This window comes from Balaenoptera borealis, assembly GCF_965194805.1.
Source record: "Balaenoptera borealis genome assembly, chromosome: X".
NCBI lineage: Eukaryota > Metazoa > Chordata > Mammalia > Artiodactyla > Balaenopteridae > Balaenoptera > Balaenoptera borealis.
This window is the reverse complement of record NC_138881.1, coordinates 90,214,849-90,236,293: the sequence shown is the minus strand read 5'-3', so window position 1 is coordinate 90,236,293 and position 21,445 is coordinate 90,214,849. Positions and strand designations below refer to the sequence as shown.

General features: G+C 36.5%; 1 protein-coding gene across 11 annotated transcripts in view; it reads right to left on the bottom strand.

The window, feature by feature from the left end:
* Window positions 1-21,445, bottom strand: part of PWWP3B (PWWP domain containing 3B) — a 43,612-nt gene that overhangs the window by 14,899 nt on the left and 7,268 nt on the right. For 2 of the 11 annotated variants that reach the window (XM_082377181.1, XM_082377186.1), the window contains exons 2-3: window positions 13,381-13,566; window positions 865-996 (exon numbers count right to left, since the gene is read on the bottom strand). The gene's annotated coding sequence lies outside the window, so the exon portion shown is untranslated. The other 9 variants (XM_082377183.1, XM_082377188.1, XM_082377184.1 and 6 more) reach the window with 8 other exon arrangements.

The following is a 21,445-nucleotide window of genomic DNA, read 5'->3' as shown; positions in this document are numbered from 1 at the left end:
TGCTGACCATGGCCATACCTGTGGTCTGAAAGAATGAGGTGCAAGGAGGACACAGGCAGGGTGTAGCCAACACAGCAAACAGGCTACGCGCTTATCAGGTCCAGGAAAATTTCCACTATCGGCAAAAGACTGGGGTGGGGGGGTATGTCTGCATGTCTGTGTGTGTCTGTGAATGCTTATGTGTTTGAAGCAAATTGGATATGCTGTTTCAGCTTCATTTTTCTTTCATGATTATAAAATTAATCATGGGGAAATCTACTCTAAAGATGGTGATATAGGCTAAGAAATAATATTAAAATAGTAACTTGACCATCCAGAAATGCTAACATGGGAGCTTATTTTCTCCCAGATTTTTTAAAAAATCACACATATATACATGCATATATGTGTGCAAGTGTCTTCACTCAAATACATACTTGTTCCCCTTTCCATGCTCATGTACAGGTGACACATACATAGTCTATGTGTCAATCAAATTATAGAAGTATTTCCCTCCATGCTGCCATATGTTTTTATCCATCATTTTCTGTGTAAATTAATAAATGCTTAAAAATTCAAACAGTAACAGAATGTCTAGCAATATAAACATCGAATGCCAAGTCAATAAATTAGCATGAACGCCCGTGCTGCACTGAGGTCTTAATATAGAGGCTGTAATCTGATCACCCCTTCTCCCACTGTGGACTTTTAAAGCACTGGGAGATACAAAAATTCCAAAGGATTAATTCTTTCAAAATGCCAGCAATTATCTCAAAACTACACACTTTTCCCACCACTCTAAGACCACTGTCCCTATTTTTCTCATCTTCATTCTAGGGTCCTGAGAAATCCCTATAAAATAACTAGCTTTAAGACAGCCATTACCTGGAAGCTTCTTGTCAGCTGCAGCCTGGTGAAATGCAGCTCCTCCCCCAAGAGTGGTCAGGCGCAGCTCACTCCCAAGCTTCTCAGAGAATGCTCCGCCCCCTCCCTGTGATGAAGACAGACGGTCCTTCCCTGAATTAAGGGAGGGAGAATTGCCCAGTTAAACTGCTTAAGTGTTAAAGGGTAGAAATGTTCCTTTTTAAAGAACTTGAAAGTGAATTGGCAACAAGTGTCCGTTTAGTTTCCCTTAGGGTGGTGATGTCTTGAAAAAAAGAGGTTGCAAATCACTTTATTAAAAAAAAACTAATTTAAACTATTTTATCATATTTTTTCCTTGCCTTCTCTGCACCTTACCTTGGTAGGTAAATTTAAAACCCAGCTGGTCATGCTTCATTAAAATAGTTCACTAAGGATCTTAACTGGGATTGCACTGAAACTGCACATCATTTTAGGGAAAATGACTTCTTTATAATTTTTTTTTTTTCTGTTTCCAGGCCATGGTATGTCTCTCCTTTTATTCAGTCCTTCTCTTAAATGCTTCAGAAATTTCCAGAGACGTCTTCATGAACACGGATATTTCTGATCAGAGGATGAAAATCACTCATTAGGCAGGAAAGCACCCATTTCATACACCCTCATCAATAAATGGCAATTCCTTCTTCTTATATTTTATTGGTATTTTTCACTCACACAATTCAATGTGGGGGAAATTAACTTTCAAAAATTCACATGTATTTGCTTTTATGTCTGAAATATATCTTGCACATTTTGTTAGTTAAAATTCTCCTGTGTTAAATTAAAATTTAGATTTCTGATTTAATTTAGAAATTCAATTTAAAATATTGCTAGTGATAATTTTGGAAATGAAGATATTTGGGAATGAAGTGTTTTATTTGGTCTCTATTATATAATATGTAATATATATATTTATATATAAATATTTATATATAAATTTATTTTTATATATCTTATTTATATATAAATGTATTTATTTTATATATAAACTTATTTATATATAAAATAAACATATATATGTAAAAATTTTTATTATAGCAGAAGAAGTAAACTAATACATTGGTCAAAGAGAATTACTATCTGCTCCTGATTAATTCAGAACCCAGTTCAACATCTAGAAATACACATGCTTAACAAATGTTTGCTGTATTGACAGCATTCAGTGTATAATCCAGTTTGAAATCCAGAATGGGAGATGTAAAGAGACACAAGATATTATGGGTTGTGAAGACTTCAGTTCTAGGGTCCTCCCAAACTCAGGATGATGTTGGGCATCCTTCTGCCAGAGCAGCCAAAGCCTTAGTTTTCAGTGGCTGATGTCTACTTTATTCTTTTTTTTTTTGGTTTAGAAAACACCTTTATTAGTCTTGATTCGGTATCTATGGAAACGACTCTATATTAGCACTCAAAATACATAATCTTTTCTTTTGTTACAGGTGTACAATATAGTGGTTCACAATTTTTAAAGGTTATACTCCTATTTATAGTTATTATGAAATATTGGCTATATTCCCTGTGTTGTACAATATATCCTTGTAGCTTATTTTATACATAGTAGTTTGAACCTCATAAGCCCCTACCCTTATATTGTCCCTCCCCTCTTCCCTCTCTCCACTGGTAAGCGTTACTTTGTTCTCTGTATCTGTGAGTCTGCTTCATTTTTGTTATAGTCACTAGTCTGTGATATTTTTCAGATCCCACATACGTGATATTATGCTAAGTGTCTTTCAGTAGCATAATACCCTCCAAGTCCATCCATGTTACTGCAAATGGGAAAATTTCATTCTTTTTTATGGCTGAGTAGTATTCCACTGTATATACATAGGGCATCTTCCTTATCTATTCATCTGTTATGGACACTTAGGTTGCACCCATATCTTAGCAATTGTAAATAATGCTGCTACGAACATTGGAGTTCATGTATCTTTTCAAATTAGTGCTTTTGTGTTTTTTTCGGATATATATGCAGGACTGGAATTGCTGGGTCATATGGTACTTCTATTTTTAGTTTTTTTTGAGAAACCGCCAGACTGTTTTCCACAGTGGCTGCACCAGTTTATATTCCCACCAACAGTATACAAGGGTTCTCTTTTCTCCACATCCTCGTCAACATTTGTTATTTGTGTTCTTTCTGATGATAGTGATTATGATGGGTGTGAGGTGATATCTCATTGTGATAATTTGAGGAATGGAGATATTTGGGAATGAAGTGTTTTTTTGGCCTCTGTATTATATACTATGTAATGTATATGAATATATATTTATATATAAATTTTATTTTTATATGTGTTTTAAATGTATTTATACAGAAAATAAAAAAAAACATATATATATATATGTAAAATTTTAAAATCCACCTTTAGGTAAGCATTAATATTGGAATAATACATACTAATAAACTAATGAATATAATCTCTAGGCCAGTATATTATTGAGGGCTCTAATAATTACAGTATGTAATGTTTTGTGCTATAAACAACCTCTAAATCTCAGAGGCTCAGCCCCAAAAGAGTTTATAATGCTGATGTCAAATTTCAATGGAGGTCATCAAACGGCCGGAGAGGGAGAGGATTCTCCGTTCTAAGCAGTCATTAAGAGACTCAAACTTCCTCCATCCTATGGCTCTACCATCTTCTTTGGCCTTGAAGTCCTCCACAGTTTTTGCACCTGGCTAACAATCTTATGAAGAGGGTCATTGGAGAATCCTGTGGAAGGTTTCAGGGCCAGGTCTGGCAAACATCGCTCACTGCTGGTCACAGTCAACTAGCTAAAACTGTTATAGAGGCTGGGGAAGGTAGTCTCCCCATGGCCCAGAAGGAAAATGAAACAGAATTTGGTGAACACGTAGCATTCTCTCTGCCACAGAAAGTTTTCCCTTTTGGTCTTTCATAGACTTCTGTTATTTGTTTACTTTTTTTTTTTTAACAACCATGTATCATATTTATAATGACTGGGGCAGAAACTTTTATTTGCCCACCCTAAATTCACTCTTTGCATTCTTCCTCATTAACAGAACCCCAGTTGCATTCCGGGTGGCAGTGTAAACTCTTAAAATATTTCTTTTCCCAGACTCCCTAACAAAGAGCCATGGCCATGTGCTGGAAGTTCTTGCCAAAGAATATAAACAGAAATAGTTGTGAAGATTCTAGAGAAGGTACCTCCAAAGGGGGTAAACAGTCCTCTTGGGCTTTACTTTTTTTTTCATTTTCCCTCTTTATCTTACTTCCCCCCTAGAATTTGACCATGACAGAATTTGGACAGCCATTCTGGACCAAGAAGTGACTTAGAAAATGGATGTAACTCATTAGGGATGAAAGATCCTGAACCTCTGAATAATGGGTCCACCCCATTCCAATCACTTTAACCCAGTGGAACAATAAGGTTCTAGCTTACCTAGGTCACTGTGTTTTCCAGTCTCTCTTTCTAGTTGTAGAAAAAAAAGTTGATCTTATATACAATCACCAACAAAAATAATTTTCTTATTATAGAATTAATCTTTTCAAAGCTTTCAAAGTATTATTACATAATTTAAAGAGGATTATCAGGCTAGTGTAAAGATGGATTTATTTAAATGAAGAGATATATTCAATTATATATTTTATAACATAATATTTCTTTCTGTCTTCTTATTTCACATGTTTGGGAAAAACCAAATGCACATAAAATATGGTCATTACATTAAAATTATACTTTGCTGTGTTTATTTTGTCTATTTTCTATATTGCACATAAATCAGGAAATACTACACCACCACATCATTTTCCAAACAAAATGCAAAGTAAAAGATTAATTCCTTGGACAACATTTTATATTTCATTGCTCTGTAGAAGGAGGGGGAGAGGAATGATATCCAATAATAATTAATGCTAATACTACTACTACTATTATCTTAATGAAGATAGATAATAATTATAGATATAATAATATCTAATACCTATAAAGTTTTCCATATGCCAGGCACTGTTCCCAGCACTTGGCCTATTATTTCATTTAATAACCAGATGGCTATTTCATGTAGGAGAGTCCCATACCCAACTCATTCTGCATGACAAGAGTAATATTATTAATAATAATGACAAAGATGATAGAAACCAAAAGTGTTTTCTTACCATGTTCCAGGCACTCTGCCAAGTGCTCTGTATACACCATCTCCCTCGATTCTCACAAAATCTTGTTAGGTGGGTATTCTGAATATTACCACTTTGTAGATGAGGCATTAGAGAGGTTAATTAACTTTTACGAGGATATCTAGAGACTACTGGGCATATGGGATTTGAATCCGGTACTTTGACTCCAGAGTCCATGCTTTTAATCATTAAAACACACTGAACCTACCTCATCACAAATGAAAAATGCTCTAAAAATGTGGGCTGGATGAAGGGTGAATTAATTAATGAATTTGAAATAGTTATGTACTGGGAGTCACTGCAACTTAAAAGAGAATCCTGTATCTACTTTAACATAAATTAGTCTTTTATAACATAATTATGGGAGTGAGTGACATCCCATCACTTTTGCCAAATTCTATTGATTGGAAGCAAGTCACAGGTTCTGGCCATACCTAAGGGGAGGGAACTACACAAGGGAGTGGGTCACCTAGGGTGTGTCTACCACAATATTGTATGATTACATTTATGTGACATTTTCAAAAAGAGCAAAGTGTAGTGACATGATCAGTGGCTGCTAGGGGTTACAGGTAGGGAGAGGGTGTGACTATACAGGGATAGCACAGGAAGTTGTTGAGGTGATGGAATCTTCCATATCCTGACTGTGATAGTGATTATGTGAATTTATACATGTGTAAAATCCAAAGAAGTGTATACAAAAAGTCATATATTATGTATGATACTTTAAAGTATGATTTAATGTATAATAATTAAAAAATAAAAATTTAAATGGAAAAATTTAATAACTAGTATATAAAAATCAACTCTTGTAAGTATGCTTTAGAAATATTCTGCTTCTTCCTAAAGCACATTTAATAACAAAGAAAACAAAAATAACACCCATACATATATTATTAGAAAGCATCAGTTCCATTTCAAATTAGGATATAAAAAGCTGTAAAAGAATGTCACCCATAACTTAATGACAAAAATCTAAATAATCTACAAAACTATAATATCCCTTGAGCTCATCACAGAACTGAGGTAAAATGAATTCCAAAGGGTAACCAGCCCCTTTGGCAAAGCATGGAGACAGAAGTAGCTGTCACACAAGCAGGTAAAAAAAAAAAAATCAGCTGAAAGCTTAATGAATTTTTAAATTCTTAAACTTTTAATGGGCTAGTGTGTCAGTAGTTTGGAATATGTGGCACCCAAGACACCTATACACTCACTGCTAAGTTATTTTTCACAGTCCTTAACCAGAAGCACACAAACATGACTGGGGACAACGCAGAAGACCAAAAAGAACCCATGTCAGTGTTCAGGTATGCAGGAGGCAATCAGCTGTTGCTGGCAGACAGACACGTAGCCCCACACACTAATTCAAACCCTTCAATCATGGGAAGCAAAAGCCTTAAGTCACTAAGGGAAAAGCAGAAGCCACCTTCCTGGGGAGGGGGAGATAGGAAACCCTCCCATCCCCAAGACAAAGGCAGAAATCCATAGCTACTGGGGAGCAGTAAAAGCAAAAAACCTCTGCCCTTGAGAAGGAGCAGGAAACCTTTGAGTCCAGGATCCTATATGAGTAAAAAGCAGTGGTGAGCTACTGCTGAGGAAGGGACAAGAATATAACTCCCACCAAAGGTCAACCCCAGATGTAAATCAGAGGCTAGCTGACATTTGGAGGAAAGAATGCTGAGAAAGTGCAACCACCAGGTCTAGGTACATAGTGCCTCTCTAAGGTTGAGGTTAGACAGAAAAACAGAGAACACCCCTTGCCTCACCACGAGCCTAGCACCTAATAACAGAGGCCCACTGCTGCAAAACAGGCAAGAGCATGAAGAGAGACACCACGCTCCCTAACCAGTGACACAGGTGTAAAGGGACTGCTGAAAATTTAGGATGGAGAAAGACCATTGGGAAAAATCCTCTGGCATTCAGGCTGCACTCTAAGCAAAATAAAGTTTGTTATGCAAGCCAGATGATAATGAAGTGAGAAAAGGAGGACACAATCTCCAACGTATTTTATGATAGCAGCATTAACGTCATACTAGAAAAAAATATAACAAGTAAAGAAAATTACAGATCAATATGCCTCAGAAACAAAGACACAAATCCAATGATACAGATACAGAAATGATATAGAATTACACAGAAAATGATACAGAAAAAATCCAATGGTATAGAAAAAGGATAAAATATTATGAATAAATGGTGTTTATCCTGGAAGTGTAAGGATGGTTATATATTTGCCAATCAATCAATGTAACTCACCATATCACAGACTAAATGAAGAAGAAAAATAGAGAACATCTCAATTGATGCAGAAAAAGCATTTGACATAATTCCACAGACATTCATGATAAAAATGTTTGGCAAACTAGGATTTAAAGGGATCTCAATCAACCTGATCAATGTTATCTATAAAAAACCTAAAGTTAAAATCACACTTAATGTTGAAACATGGAACACTTTTCCCCTAAAATCAGGAACAAGGCATGGGTGTCTGCTTTCACCACTTCTATTCAACATTATATTGGAGATCCTAACCAATAAATAACACCTGAAAAATAAATTAAAGCCATGCAGATTGGAAAGGAAGAAATAAAACTGTTTTTAATTGCAGACAACATGATGATCTATGCAGAAAATCCCAATGAATTTACCAATAGAAAAAAAAGCTACTAGACCTAATACGTAAGTTTATCAGTATAATTGCATATAAGGCTAACATAATTTGTTTCTATACAATAAAATGTGGAAGTTGAAGTTTAGCAAAGTACCATTTATTATATCATCAAAACCCAGGAAATACTGTTAGAATACATCTAACAAATATGTGCATGATTTGCATGCTGAGGACTTCAAAAAAAATGGTGAGAGAAATTAAGGAAGAGCTGAATAAATGGAGAAATACATCAAGTTCACTGACTGAGAGGTGAACTATTTTTAGGATGTAACTTCTCCCCAAACATATCTATAGAATCATTGCAATCTCAATCAAAATCCCAGCAGGATTTCTGTAGAAATTGAGAAGGTATCTCTAAAATGTATATGGAAAAGTAAAGGAACTAGTAGAACAGCCAGAACAATTCTGAGAAGGAAATACAAAGTTGGAAGACTCACGCTACCTGATATCAAGACTATAGTAATCAAAAAAGTGTATTATTTGGCACAGGATGGACATATAGATAAAGAAAATACAAATAGACCAGCAAATATGGTCTACAGATTTCTGACAATGGTAATTAAATGGAGAAATAATGGTCTTTTCAACAAATAGTGCTGGAAAAATTGGACATTATGGGCAAAAATATTCACTCTGAACCCTTAGATAAGACCATATACAAAAATTGACTCAAAATGATTACTGACTTAAATATAAAAGCAAAAACTATGAAATTCCTAGAAGAAAACAATGCAGAAAATCTTTGAGAGTTTCATTTAGGCAAAGATTTATTAGAACACAAAAAGCATGGACCATAAAAAAATTTCATAAATTTGACTTGAAAACTTCTGCTCTTCAAAAAATAAAATGAAAATCTGGAGTGTGAGAATATATTTGCAAAACAAGTATCTGATTAAAAAAATTGTATCCAGAATATATAAAGAACTCTTGCAATTCAATAATAAGATTAACAGCCCAATTTAAAAAATAGACAACTAATTTAAATAGATCTGCATCAAAGAAAATATATAAACATCAATTGAACACATTAAATAATGCTCAACACTATTAGTAATTAAAGATATGTGAGTAAAACTACAATGAGACACCACTAACACCTTTATAAAAATGGCTAATATTAAAAAGAGAAAAAATCTGACAATATCAACTGCTTGCAATGATGCAGAGCTACTGGAACTTATACATTATTGGTGGAAATACAAAATATCACAGCTACTTTAGAAAACAGTTTGGCAGTTTCTAATATAGACATACACTTACCCAAAACCCAGAAATCCCATTCCTTGGGTACTTACCCAAGAGAAATGAAACTTATGTACAAAGATCTGTCTGGAATGTTTATAACAACTTTAATCGTAATCAGCATAAACTATAAATCTACTGGTGAGTGGATACAGAAATTGTAAAATAACAGAATACCTGTAAGCTATAATAAGGAATAAACTACTAATACATGCACTAACATGGGTAAATATCAGAAACGTTATGCTAAGTAAAAGAAGCCACGTGCAAAAGGCTAGATATTGTATGATTCCATTTATATGACATTCTGGAAAATGAAAAACTATAGGGACAGGAATCAGACCAGTGGTTGCTAGGAATTGGGGTTGAGAGAGAGTACTGACTACAGTCAGGCAAGAAGGAACATTTTGGAGTTATGGAAATATTCTATACCTTGACTGTACTGGTTATTACATGACTGTATATGTTTGTCAAAACTCATCAAATTATATACCTAAAAGAGTGAATTTAACTCTATGTAAATTATACCTAAATAAACCTAAGTCTTAAACAGGCATCCAATCAGAATATGACCTACCTAAGAAGTTGGAATTTTACAGTGAGAGTAATGGGGATACACACAGGAATTTTGTTTCTACTTTTGGCCAGTGATTGCCAAAGGAGGTTGTGAGTTCCACAGGTATGTGTAAAAATATCCTCTGGAGTGTACAAAGAATATATTAGATATTCAATTTGTTTAACTTCTTTATATATTTTTTGTTATGCTTAGCATCTTTATTTTTTTAATGTTTATTTTATATTGGAGTATAGTTGATTTACAATGTTGTATTAGTTTCAGGTGTATAGTAAAGTGATTCAGTTATACATACACATATATCCATTCTATTTCAGATTCTTTCCCCATATAGGTTATTACAGAATATTGAGTAGAGTTCCCTGTGCTATACAGTAGATCCTTGTTGATTATGTATTTTATATATAGTAGTGTGTATATGTTAATCCCAAACTCCTAATTCACCCCTTCTCCCCACCTTTCCCCTTTGGTAACCATAAATTTGTTTTCTGTGTCTGTGAGTCTGTTTCTGTTTTGTAAATAAGTTCATCTGTATCTTTTTTTAGATTTTACATATAAGTGATGTCATATGACACTTGTCTTCCTCTGTCTGACTTATTTCACTCAGTATGACCATCTCTAGGTCCATCCATGTTGCTGCAAATAGCATTATTTCCTTCTTTTTTATGGCTGAGTAGTATTCCATTGTATATATGTACCACATCTTCTTTATCCATTCCTCTGGCGATGGACATTTAGGTTGCGTCCATGTTTTACCTAACTTTTATTAACTTCTACTTCTGAGTTTGTTTTAAAAATGTTGCGGGGGGCACCTAAGAACCTGACTTTTGATGCGTGCCATTCAACCTTATGAGTAGAAGGACAGGAAGGAGAAGTCAAAGCGCTATAATCTGGAGACGGAGATCTGGTTAAGAATATGTCTCCAGTAAGAAAGTAGAAGCCAAATAACATAAGAGAGACAGAATGGTTATAGAATAAACAAATGTCAATATTTTTAGTGTGTGAGGTCCGTATAAAAGAGTACAAATGGTCCATTTAGAATACTCCCAAAAACCACAAGGGGGCCATAAGCATAGTTAAAGAAAGAAATTTTAGATTCTTAATGGATATTCGAAATATTCAATGACCCCTAAGGCACAGGCACAAACAGTTGAAACTGCCTGTAAACAAAGTTAAGATCTTATTATTAATGTTCACTGGCTGAATGTCAGCCCACTTAAAGCAGAAGAGTATCAGAAGAAAACTTACTAAGGATGAGCATTCCAGGTAAGAAAAAGGCAAGCCAGATAGTGAATCACTGCCAGGGCCAAAGGGACACAATAATCTCTGGTCAAATGTATGTAAACATGATTGGGAAAAAAGAAAAAAAAAAAAAAAACACCAACCAGTGACCTAGAGGTCACAAGAAGATAAACCTGCCATGTTTGGAGATTTTTGTATTTCCCAAGTAATGCTAAAACCTACACAGTGCCCATGGATGAAGCTGCTAGGAATTCAAGAGTCAGGATGATGGAATGGGAAACATTAAAAGAAATAAAATGAAAGGAAGGTTGATGAGGACCCCACAACGTCATCATCACAGCACACAGCAAATAAACTTTATTACAGGGCTTCCCTGGTGGCGCAGTGGTTGAGAATCCGCCTGCCAATGCAGGGGACACGGGTTTGAGCCCTGGTCTGGGAAGATCCCACATGCCACGGAGCAACTAAGCCTGTGTGCCACAACTACTGGGCCTGTACTCTAGAGCCCGCGAGCCACAACTACTGAGCCCGTGTGCTGCAACTACTGAAGCCTGCATGCCTAGAGCCCGTGCTCTGCAACAAGAGAAGCCACCGCAATGAGAAGCCTGCACGCTGCAACGAAGAGTAGCCCCTGCTCGCCGCAACTAGAGAAAGCCCATGCACAGCAACAAAGACCCAACGCAGCCAAAAATAAATTAGTAAAATAAATAAATTTATTAAAAAAGAATAAACTTAAAAAAAAAACTTCATTACACTGAGTATTCAAGTAGATAGACTAGGCTGTAGTGTTCTTCAGAGGATTATCAAGCAAAGAGAAAGACCTTCATTGTATCTGCCTTGGGGAATTTAAAGATAAAGGGAATCCCTTTCTCACTGCACCCTCCACCTCCACCAGCCTCTGAGACACCCACAGGAAAAGAAAGATCCACGCTGGACCAAAATTATTCCTGTGAGCACTCTGAATAAAGGTACTTATCAGTTCTTTAGTGAGGAGATATGAGAGACTGTTAAAGATATACTGCCTAAACTTCAGAATTTCTCAGACAAGCTTTACGCCAAGCTTGTTATGTGTTAGAAGTTCTCAAACAGATATTCAGACATGGGTTTCGGACTGAGTTCTAACTTTAATAGCTCACTAAAGGGACCACTGGAACTACCAGATATCAAAATATACTACAAGGTTAAAATAATTTTTAAAAGTTCAATAACAGTCTAAGCGTGTAGCAAGGAGTAGATATGAACATAAGAAGGAAGGGGAAAAGAAGGAAAGATTTCAAAATGAGCCATTGAAGATATAAATGTGCATGTGATTGACTGGTACATCAAGATATAGACTGGGAATCAACCAGTGAACTCCAAATCATCTAGAAAAATCCTTAGGTCATTGGTCTGTATATGACTGACTGGTTAACCACAAACACAGTGATCTTACAGGCATCTATTGCCTTAGGGCTACTAAGTAGTTTCCCCCTTCTGTGCTTATACATATCCTCCTGAAAACTTGCAAGGAAGCTTGAATAAACAATTCTGAATGAGCAATACTCAAAGAAACAGGAAAGAAAAAAGAGAATAAGCAAAGGGATCTCTCTGTCAAAGAAGGAAGGTGGAAAATAAAAATGGTGAAGACAGACAAAAAGATGAATAAATACTGGGCACCAAAGAAACATACTGTGGTTGGGGAAATATATTTAAAAATACAAGAAAAGAGAAATAGTTCTATAATGTCCCTGTATGTAGGCCTATTATAGCTATTAAATATAAGGAACGAATGAGTGTGTGTATGGTGGGAGCTTCAGAAAGGGGAGTGTTGAGGAATGAAATGCATCAGGGACACCATTGCTGTTATTGGGTGTTTTGGTATTTTGGGGCCTCCTGAGGTTAATTCTAGGGTGATCTTTTAAACTTTTAAAGTTATCAGTGCTGCCCTATCTAGGCAGCAAGATACAGATACTGGGGTTTGTGTCTCTTGGATTCAGACAACAACACAATGACCTCATTAAGAGGATGAGCTTAGGAGTCAGATATTTGGAATGGCTGTCATGGCTACTTATTGGATAGGGTAGTTTTCAAGGATTTATTGAGAGTCAGGCAGTTGGCTGGGACCTGCAAGTCTTCCATAAGTAGACATCATCATACTCATTTGCATAACTTCTTTTTCTTTTTAAAGAAGATTTCTGCTTTATCTTCAAAGCACAGAAATATACTACCTAGTAGCGATCACAGCCAGTGGCTCTCCTTAGATGGCCAGTGCGGACCTTGGGGCACAGAAGGGCAGTGCAACCTGGACTGGGGCTGCGTCCTGTGTCTTCTGTATTATTTCTTCATAGGAGCTTAACACATTTAATTATTTCCTGCTTAGAATCCGTGGTTTTCATTTAAAAAGTATGGTCACTGGACCAGAATCGAAACAAATTGCATCTCCCTCCCAAGAGGGAGGAGATATGGGGATATATGTATATGTATAGCTGATTCACTTTGTTATAAAGCAGAAACTAACACACCATTGTAAAGCAATTATACTCCAATAAAGATGTTAAATAAATAAAAAAATAAAAATAAATTCATCTTTTCAAAAAAAAAAAAGAAACAAATTGCACTCCATATTCTCAATTTAACCATGTTTTAACATGAGATGAGAAGAGCCTTACCCAATGTCACGTGGATTGTGGAGGGTCTGGCCCTGTGATCCGGTTGTTTTTATTCTCACTCCAACTGCTTGTCCAGCAGAGCCTTCTCCCTGCTCGGCACTTTTGTGGTCGCGCTGACTTTCTGAGGCTCAACTGGCATCACATGCAGATTCCCCAGGTCGTGTACATCTCTGATATTAACCTAAGCTGTCCAAAAGGAGACAGGGAATCAAACCGATTAAATGGAAAAGACGTAAAGAAGCTTCCCTACCAAAACTTTAGCAGGCATGTCATTCTGAAACACAGGAATGAGATGAAATCTCATGTGTGATGTAGATGCCTTATTTTCCTTCTTGTTCTTGTTATTTGAAATGTTCTTTGTGACACAGTTATGTTACTAGGTTCATGCTAAAATCATCCCTCTAGGGAAAAGTATGCTTTGGGGACAGGAAAGAAGGGAAATAACAATTGACTTGTTTCTCCTATAGGCCAAATCTGTGTAGCTTTGTTTTCAAAATGTTTCTGTTTGGGTTCCCACATCAGTCCTCGTGTAGGGCTTTTTCTTCTAGGCATGTACAATTTTTTCAATGGAACTACAATCACATTCTACATGTTGTCTGATAGTCTGCTAACATAAAAGACATTTCATGGCATTGTTTCCTTACTTCATAAAAATAGTTGCCTAGAGAAAACATGGAAAACCCTACAAGCGCCATCTTGTGACCAGTACCAGAGCTGCATCCTGTTAATACTAGATCGTTCTTAAGGGAGAAGGGTGGGAACTTACATCCTGGCAAGCCAGCAATTTTCTCAGGCTTCTAGAATATACCATACTCAAATTTAGAGTTTTTTTATGCATCACACAAAAAATGGAATGCTAATGTCTTTAGTTGCAATGGTCTGACAGAAATTTGCATGCTTACTGAAAATTGAAAAGATAAGATTTTTAAAAAGAAAGTATAATTCTGGAAAAATGATCAATATTATTATTTGCAGAGTATCTTTCAATATTTTTCTTTACATATATACATGAATATATATAATTTCAAACCAGCTTTTTACCGTGCTCAAGCGCACAGTTTGAAAGTTTTTCCATATTAATAAGTATTTTCAATGTAACTTTGTTTCAATCACTTCAAATGTAATTTTCCCCCTAATTTGTAACATTTTACCTCAAACTTTTTTTCTGATATTGTTAAGAAATGACTAAATATGCGTTAAGAATTATTTTAAAATAGAGAAAGTAAGGACTGTCCTGTCTCTCACACTATACAAATAATCCCATTTAGTGTAGGTACCCTTCTATTTTTTCTGATGTTGTTACACATATTGTATTAACACAGTCCTCTAGCTTTAAATGACCTAATATGGTGTTTGCCATTCTGCAATTTGCATTATTCAGCTAGTACTACTTCTCAGACATCTTTTCAGATCGCTACATTTTCATACTTTTGTCAGCTATTTAACGTTCAATTGTAGTTGTATGGATGCACCACGTCACATAATACTTTTAAAACTGCTAGTAGAAATAAACCAAATCCTCTCTCTGTCTCACTGTTAAACTTAAAAGATATAGAAAAATGGTTATTGCTGACCATGGCCATACCTGTGGTCTGAAAGAATGAGTTGCAAGGAGGACACAGGCAGGGTGTAGCCAACACAGCAAACAGGCTACGCGCTTGATCAGGTCCAGGAAAATTTCCACTATCGGCAAAAGACTGGCGGGGGTGGGGGGGTGTGTATGTCTGAATGTCTGTGTTTGTCTGTGAATGCTTATGTGTCTAAAACCAAATGGGTACAATTTGTTTCAGCTTCATTTTGCTCTACTAATTATAAAAATTATCATGGAATAAAACAGTTCTAAAAATGCTGAAACTGGTTAAAATATATTTTGAAATCCCCAGAAATCTGAACACTCCAGAGATGCTGACTATTAACATGGGAATCTAGTTCCCTCTGTAAGAAAAATGCACATATTTTTTTACAAATGTTATCACTCAACAGCATATCTGAACCCCTTCCACGTTCGTTGTACATTTATATTTGTGGTTGTATGTGCCAAGCACTTTTTATGGTTACATTTTTCTATCAGTTATTTTTTTGTAGAATAATAAATGTTTAAACATAATAAAATCTGTAACGAAGATAGAAACATGGAATGCCATGTAAAAAATTAACATGAACAGCATGCCTCACTTAAGTCTTAATTTAGATGCTGTAATCTGATCGCCCATTCCCACACTGTGGACTTCAAAAAATATCGGGAGAAACTGAATTTTCCAGGGGACTGATTCTGTCACAGTAACAGGAATTTCCCCCAAACTATATTCTATTCCCACCTCTCCCAGGCAACAGTCTCTATTTTTTTCACCGTAACACTAAAGCCCGAAGAAATTCCCAGAAAAAAACTAGCTTTAAGACAGCCATTACCTTGAAGCTTCTTGTCAGCTGCAGCCTCGTGAAATGTAGCCCCTCCCCCAAGAGTGGCCAGGCACAGCTCACATCCAAGCTTCTCAGAGGATGCTCCGCCCCCCTCCCTGTGATGGGGAAAGCAGGGGGCCTTTCCCTCAATTAGAGGGAGGAGAATCGCCAACTTAACTGAAATTCACTTAAAGGGGAAAAACGTTCATTTTTAAAGGACTTGAAAGAGAAATGGCAACATGTGTCTCTTTCATTTCCATTCAAACCACAGGGGTAGATGATTTCCTGAAGAGAAATAGCAAATCCCTTCATCATATAGTAAAGACCCAGTTGAAAATATCTCTTACATATTTTTCTTGCCTTTTCTGGTAACATTTCTACAAATTATTTTAAGACTCAGCTGGTCAAGGTCCACTAAAAGACCACACAAAAGTCCTTGTTTGTGATTGTAGTGAATTAATACATTATTTTGTGGAGAATTAAATCTCTACAATTTTAATTCTTCTGGCCCTGGGACATGATATGTCTCTTTTTTACTCAGTTTGTCTCCTTCATCCTTCAGAAAGTTTCAGTTTTTTTCAAGTAAAGTCATTTTTTAAAACACAAAACATCAACCAAAATCCTTAATGAAGAGAGATATGTATCTGAATATACTAAAACTGAAAAAAAACTACTTATGGTAAAAAAACACTATAAAGCAAAGTTGAAAACGTGAGAATAAACTTGACAAGCTGTTTTCCATTGAAAAAATAGCTCTAAAGTAGCTCTTACAAATCAATAAGGAAAAAAAGTGAGGTAAAAAAATGAGCAAGGGACATAAATAGACAATTCACAATATTCTGAGGGAAAAATTCTTACCCACTCCCAACATTTACTTTCCTGTGAGCAAGCTCATGCAGTGCAACTACATCTCTGCACGGGTATCTCTGTCCTTGTACAGTTGCAAACCTCCAGGCTGTCTGGTAAAATTGTTTAAATTTGTTGTTTTAAAGCCCGCTTGACTCACAATAATCAATGCCCTGCAACTTACCTTCACCTTGTACTAAAGCTGACGTTTAGGCTTCCATCTGCAACTTCATTTGTTTTATATCAGTTTGTTCAATTTGTTCAGTGGAGAAAGGGAGATGCTATTCAGTGGGGCTCCTCAAAACCCAAACATCCAAAATAAAAATTAAAACTAAACAATCCATAAAGATACTCACCTCCCCTAATAAAGAGATGCAAACATAGACAGCAATGAGATTTCACTTTTCTACCTAATTTGACTTATAATAAGGCCAAAAAATGATACAATGGAGAGTTGACAAGAGAGTGAGGAAATGGGCACTCTTGCTCACGTATCTGCAAGGTCACAAAGCTGGGAAGAGGGCAAAACAAAATCAAAGCCAAAGTCTTATCAGAATCCCAAACAGAAAGATGTGTTCTCTCTCCACCAGTACTCACTGCCTCCTGGGCTTGGAATCCTGTCTCTTGAGTAGAACCAAGGATGATGTCATTCACCTTCAGATTGTAGGGGAATTAGTGAATGTAACCTCCAGTGAGTGTCAATCTGTGTCCTTCCTGGTGAACACACTGGTGAACCACAACAATTTTCAATAATTACCGTACTTATCTATAACTCTCCACCTCTCACACAAATTAAAAAATATATTTCTGGGCTTCCCTGGTGGCGCAGTGGTTGAGAATCTGCCTGCCAATGCAGGCGACACGGGTTCGAGCCCTGGTCTGGGAAGATTCCACATGCCGCGGAGCAACTAGGCCCGTGAGCCACAACTACTGAGCCTGCGTGTCTGGAGCCTGTGCTCCGCAACAAGAGAGGCTGGGACAGTGAGAGGCCCGCGCACCACGATGAAGAGTGGCCCCCACTTGTCGCAACTGGAGAAAGCCCTCGCACAGAAACGAAGACCCAACACAGCCATAAATAAATAAATAAATAAATAAATAAATAAAACCCAAAAAGTTTAAAAATATATATATATATATTTCTGCACTGTGCTCTTGCACTGACCATATCTGCATTATAGTTTCACTTAGCCATGGAGTAGTTACGATCTGTCTCTTTTGTGTTGCAGGGTCCTAGCAGTACAACGACTGAAAATCATTTGTTATGCAGGGAAATGCCCATTTCATCTTATCCTCATTTACAATTGGCAACTTCTTGTTCTTGTACTTTTGTTGTTTGCAATTTCGAATTCAATATCCTCTTTTATTGAGCTTTTTTGTTCACAAAATATTCAAGAAATTAAGAGTTAAATTTAGATTTTTATTGCCTTTAACCTAGGGGTGTTGTTTCCCAGGAAGTGCCAAAACCTACATACTGCCAGTGGATCATTCTGAGGGTTAGTTCTCTTAAGATAATGTTATGCTAATTCAAACACAAAAAATTATAAAGTGTAGGTAAAGTTGGTGAGGCCCTCACAACCCCATCCATCATCACAGAGAACAAGTAAACACAACTCCTGTCTCTTGCCACCTCTGACTAATTCAGGTTAGAGAAACAGAGCTGCAGTATGACACAGCTCTTCCTGTGATTAACAAACAGAGAGAAAGAAAACTGTCTGCATCAGGGGCTCTAAAGAAAGAAGTCATCATTCTTCCAGACACATATAACAGAAGGGTCAGGCTGGATCAAAATTATTCCGTTAACCAATCTGAGTAAAGGACATCGAAGTTTCTTTGGTGAGGCGATATGGATTTCTGTCTGTAGAACCCAATGTCTAGCCTTGGGTTTTGTCACAGAGGCATTATGACAGAGTTACGTTTTTGACGTGTTCAAACAGGCAGGCAGGCAGGCAGACAGCTGTGGGTTTGAGACCTTTACTAGCTCAGTGGAGAGAAAATTTTCAAATCCTTGATAACTATGCTAACTTGTCATGTCCCCATACTAGATAGCACAGTTAAGAAACATGCATGACTCACAAGCATCTCTGACATTAACCTAGGGTGTCTAAATATTAAACCACATTTAATGGTACAATGATAAAAAAAAAAGAGTTTAGTAGCTGTCTAAGTGTGTAGTGAGAGACCGAGGAGACAAGAAGGAGGGAAAAGGGGGAAAAGAAGTCCTAATTTAACCACAGAGAAACTGAATTTGCACATGTTCAGTTAGTGCACTGGGATATGGACAAGAACTCAATCAACAGACACACACTGTGCTGGAACATTCCTCAGGACCCTGGTCTGGTTCTAGCTGCCTGGTTTTCTAGAAAATCAGTGTTTTTGAAGAGCCCTTAACTTTATTGCATTAGGGTTAGTAAACGGCTCTCACCTGCTGAAGCCTCTTCTTAACCTCTGAAACTTCACAAAGTAGCTTGACTAAAGTGTTTTCAATGGGCGATAACTGGATTAGACTGAAATATGGCAAAAAAGAAAAGGGATCAGATAAGAAGTTTACCCTCTTAAGCAGAAAGAACGTGGACAATGAGGATGGAGGCAAGATACGAATCAGAAAAATAAGTAGTGCATATCATACAGAGGAGGTTGGAGACATGGACATCTTTTGGGGGAGGGGAAGGAAAACAGAGAAGAATTACGATAACACAAACCCAATATCACATCTTTCTTATTTCTGTTGTACTGTAAGAACGGAATGCATGTGGGAGGGGCTTTGGAAGTGGCAGGAAAATTATTTGTGTTCCTGGATAATTTGGGCCTTTTAAATCCCACTGGGTTATCACGAGGGAATGCTGGGCTTTAATGTTTCCAAAGCTGCTAGTGCTGCCCTGTCTGTCCAAAGCAACCGAAGATCTCATGGACACAGATAGTGAGGTTCAGCATCAACAACCTTATTCAAGAGAGTATGCAGAAGTCTATTCAAGGAAGGCTGTGAGACCTTAAGCAGGTCTTAAGAAATACTTGTAACTATGCTATCTAGCATGTGGTGATGACAACCTAGCAAAGGTGTCAAGGATTGTAGAGTCAGGTCATTGGCTGGAACCTCTGGTAGACACCTGAGTAGCCTCTTGCACTATTTCTTCATAGTGGTTTTAATACATGAGATATTTACCCCAAAACTAGAAGCTATGACTTTTAATTACAAAACGTTACGGCTGCAAAACCAGGAGCGAAATGAATTGTAGCTCAAATTCTCAACCTAACATGATTGTACTATGAAACGTGACTTTTAAAATGCTATGGCTGCAAAGCAGGAAGCCAAATAAATTATACCCCAAGTTCTCAGCATGTCTTTAATGTGAAATATTTCATGAGATGGGAAGAGCCTTACCCAATGTCACATGGATCGTGCAGGGTCTGGCCCTGTGATCCGGTTGTTTTTATTCTCACTCCAACTGCTTGTCCAGCAGAGCCTTCTCCCTGCTCGGCACTTTTGTGGTCGCGCTTACTTTCTGAGGCTCAACTGGCATCACGTGCAGATTCCCCAGGTCATGTGCATCTCTGATATTAACCTAAGCTGTCCAAGGGGATCAAACCAATTAAATGGAAAAGGTGTAAAGAAGCTTCCCTACCAAAACTTCAGCAGGCATGTCATTCTGAAACACAGGAATGAGATGAAATCTCATGTGTGATGTAGATGCCTTGTTTATTTTCCTTCTTGTTTTTGTTATTTGAAATGTTCTTTGTGACACAGTTATGTTATTAGGTTCATGCTAAAATCATCCCTCTAGGGAAAAGTATGCTTTGGGGACAGGAAAGAAGGGAAATAACAATTGCCTTGTGCCTTTCTACAGGCCAAATCTGTGTAGCTACTTTTTTTAATGCTTTCTGTTTGAACTCTCACATCAGTCTTTGTGTGTTTTTTTATTTTATACATGTGCAATTTTTCAACGAACCTCAGTCACACTCTACATACTGTCTCATAATCTGTCTCATGATAGAAAATACGTTTCATTGCTTTGTCCACTTCATGAAAATGGTTGCCTGAATTTAGAACACCTGGCAAGCGCCATCTTGTGACTAGAACCAGAACTGCAGACACTCAGGTCCTTGGTCAGGAAGGATGGGAACTAGAGCCATCTAGACAGTAGCCTTCTCAGGCTTCTAGACTTTTTCATTAACTTAAGAGTTGTGTGCGTGTTATAGAAAAATGGGATCATATTTCCTCATTTTAACGTTTGTTATTATAATATCTTTCATGCATATTGTATATCTTTCTCCATCTTTCAATGTTTCAAGAAAAAAAGCAAATCCCCACAATAATGTTCAAAATATAATGGTTTGCTCTATATATTAACAGATTTTTCTTATACATATTAATAAATGTGCATATTTTTTGAAATCAGACCTTTATCCCTCCTAAGAATATATTTTAACAACTTTCCACATCAATAAATATTTTCTACATCATCTTTTTGTGAATAACTTTTCAAGATTATTCTACATTTCTAAAATTTTTTCTCATTTTCTCACAATGAAAATTATTCAAGCTTACTATTTTAAAAATAAGATTTAAAAATGGAGAAATGCAATATATAAAAGTTTGAAATGTTCTGTTTCCAACTACACTTATATATCCCCAATTAATAAAGTAGCATGTATATCTCTAAAATTTTCTTACATATAATGTACTAATATTATTACAGGCCATTCTGCAATATGCTTATTTTTAGAGTATACCTTCTACATCTTTTCTTATTTTTGCATTTAGCTCATTGCATTAGCTTATTCTTTTTACAGCTGCATAGTATTCAAAATTATGGATGTACTA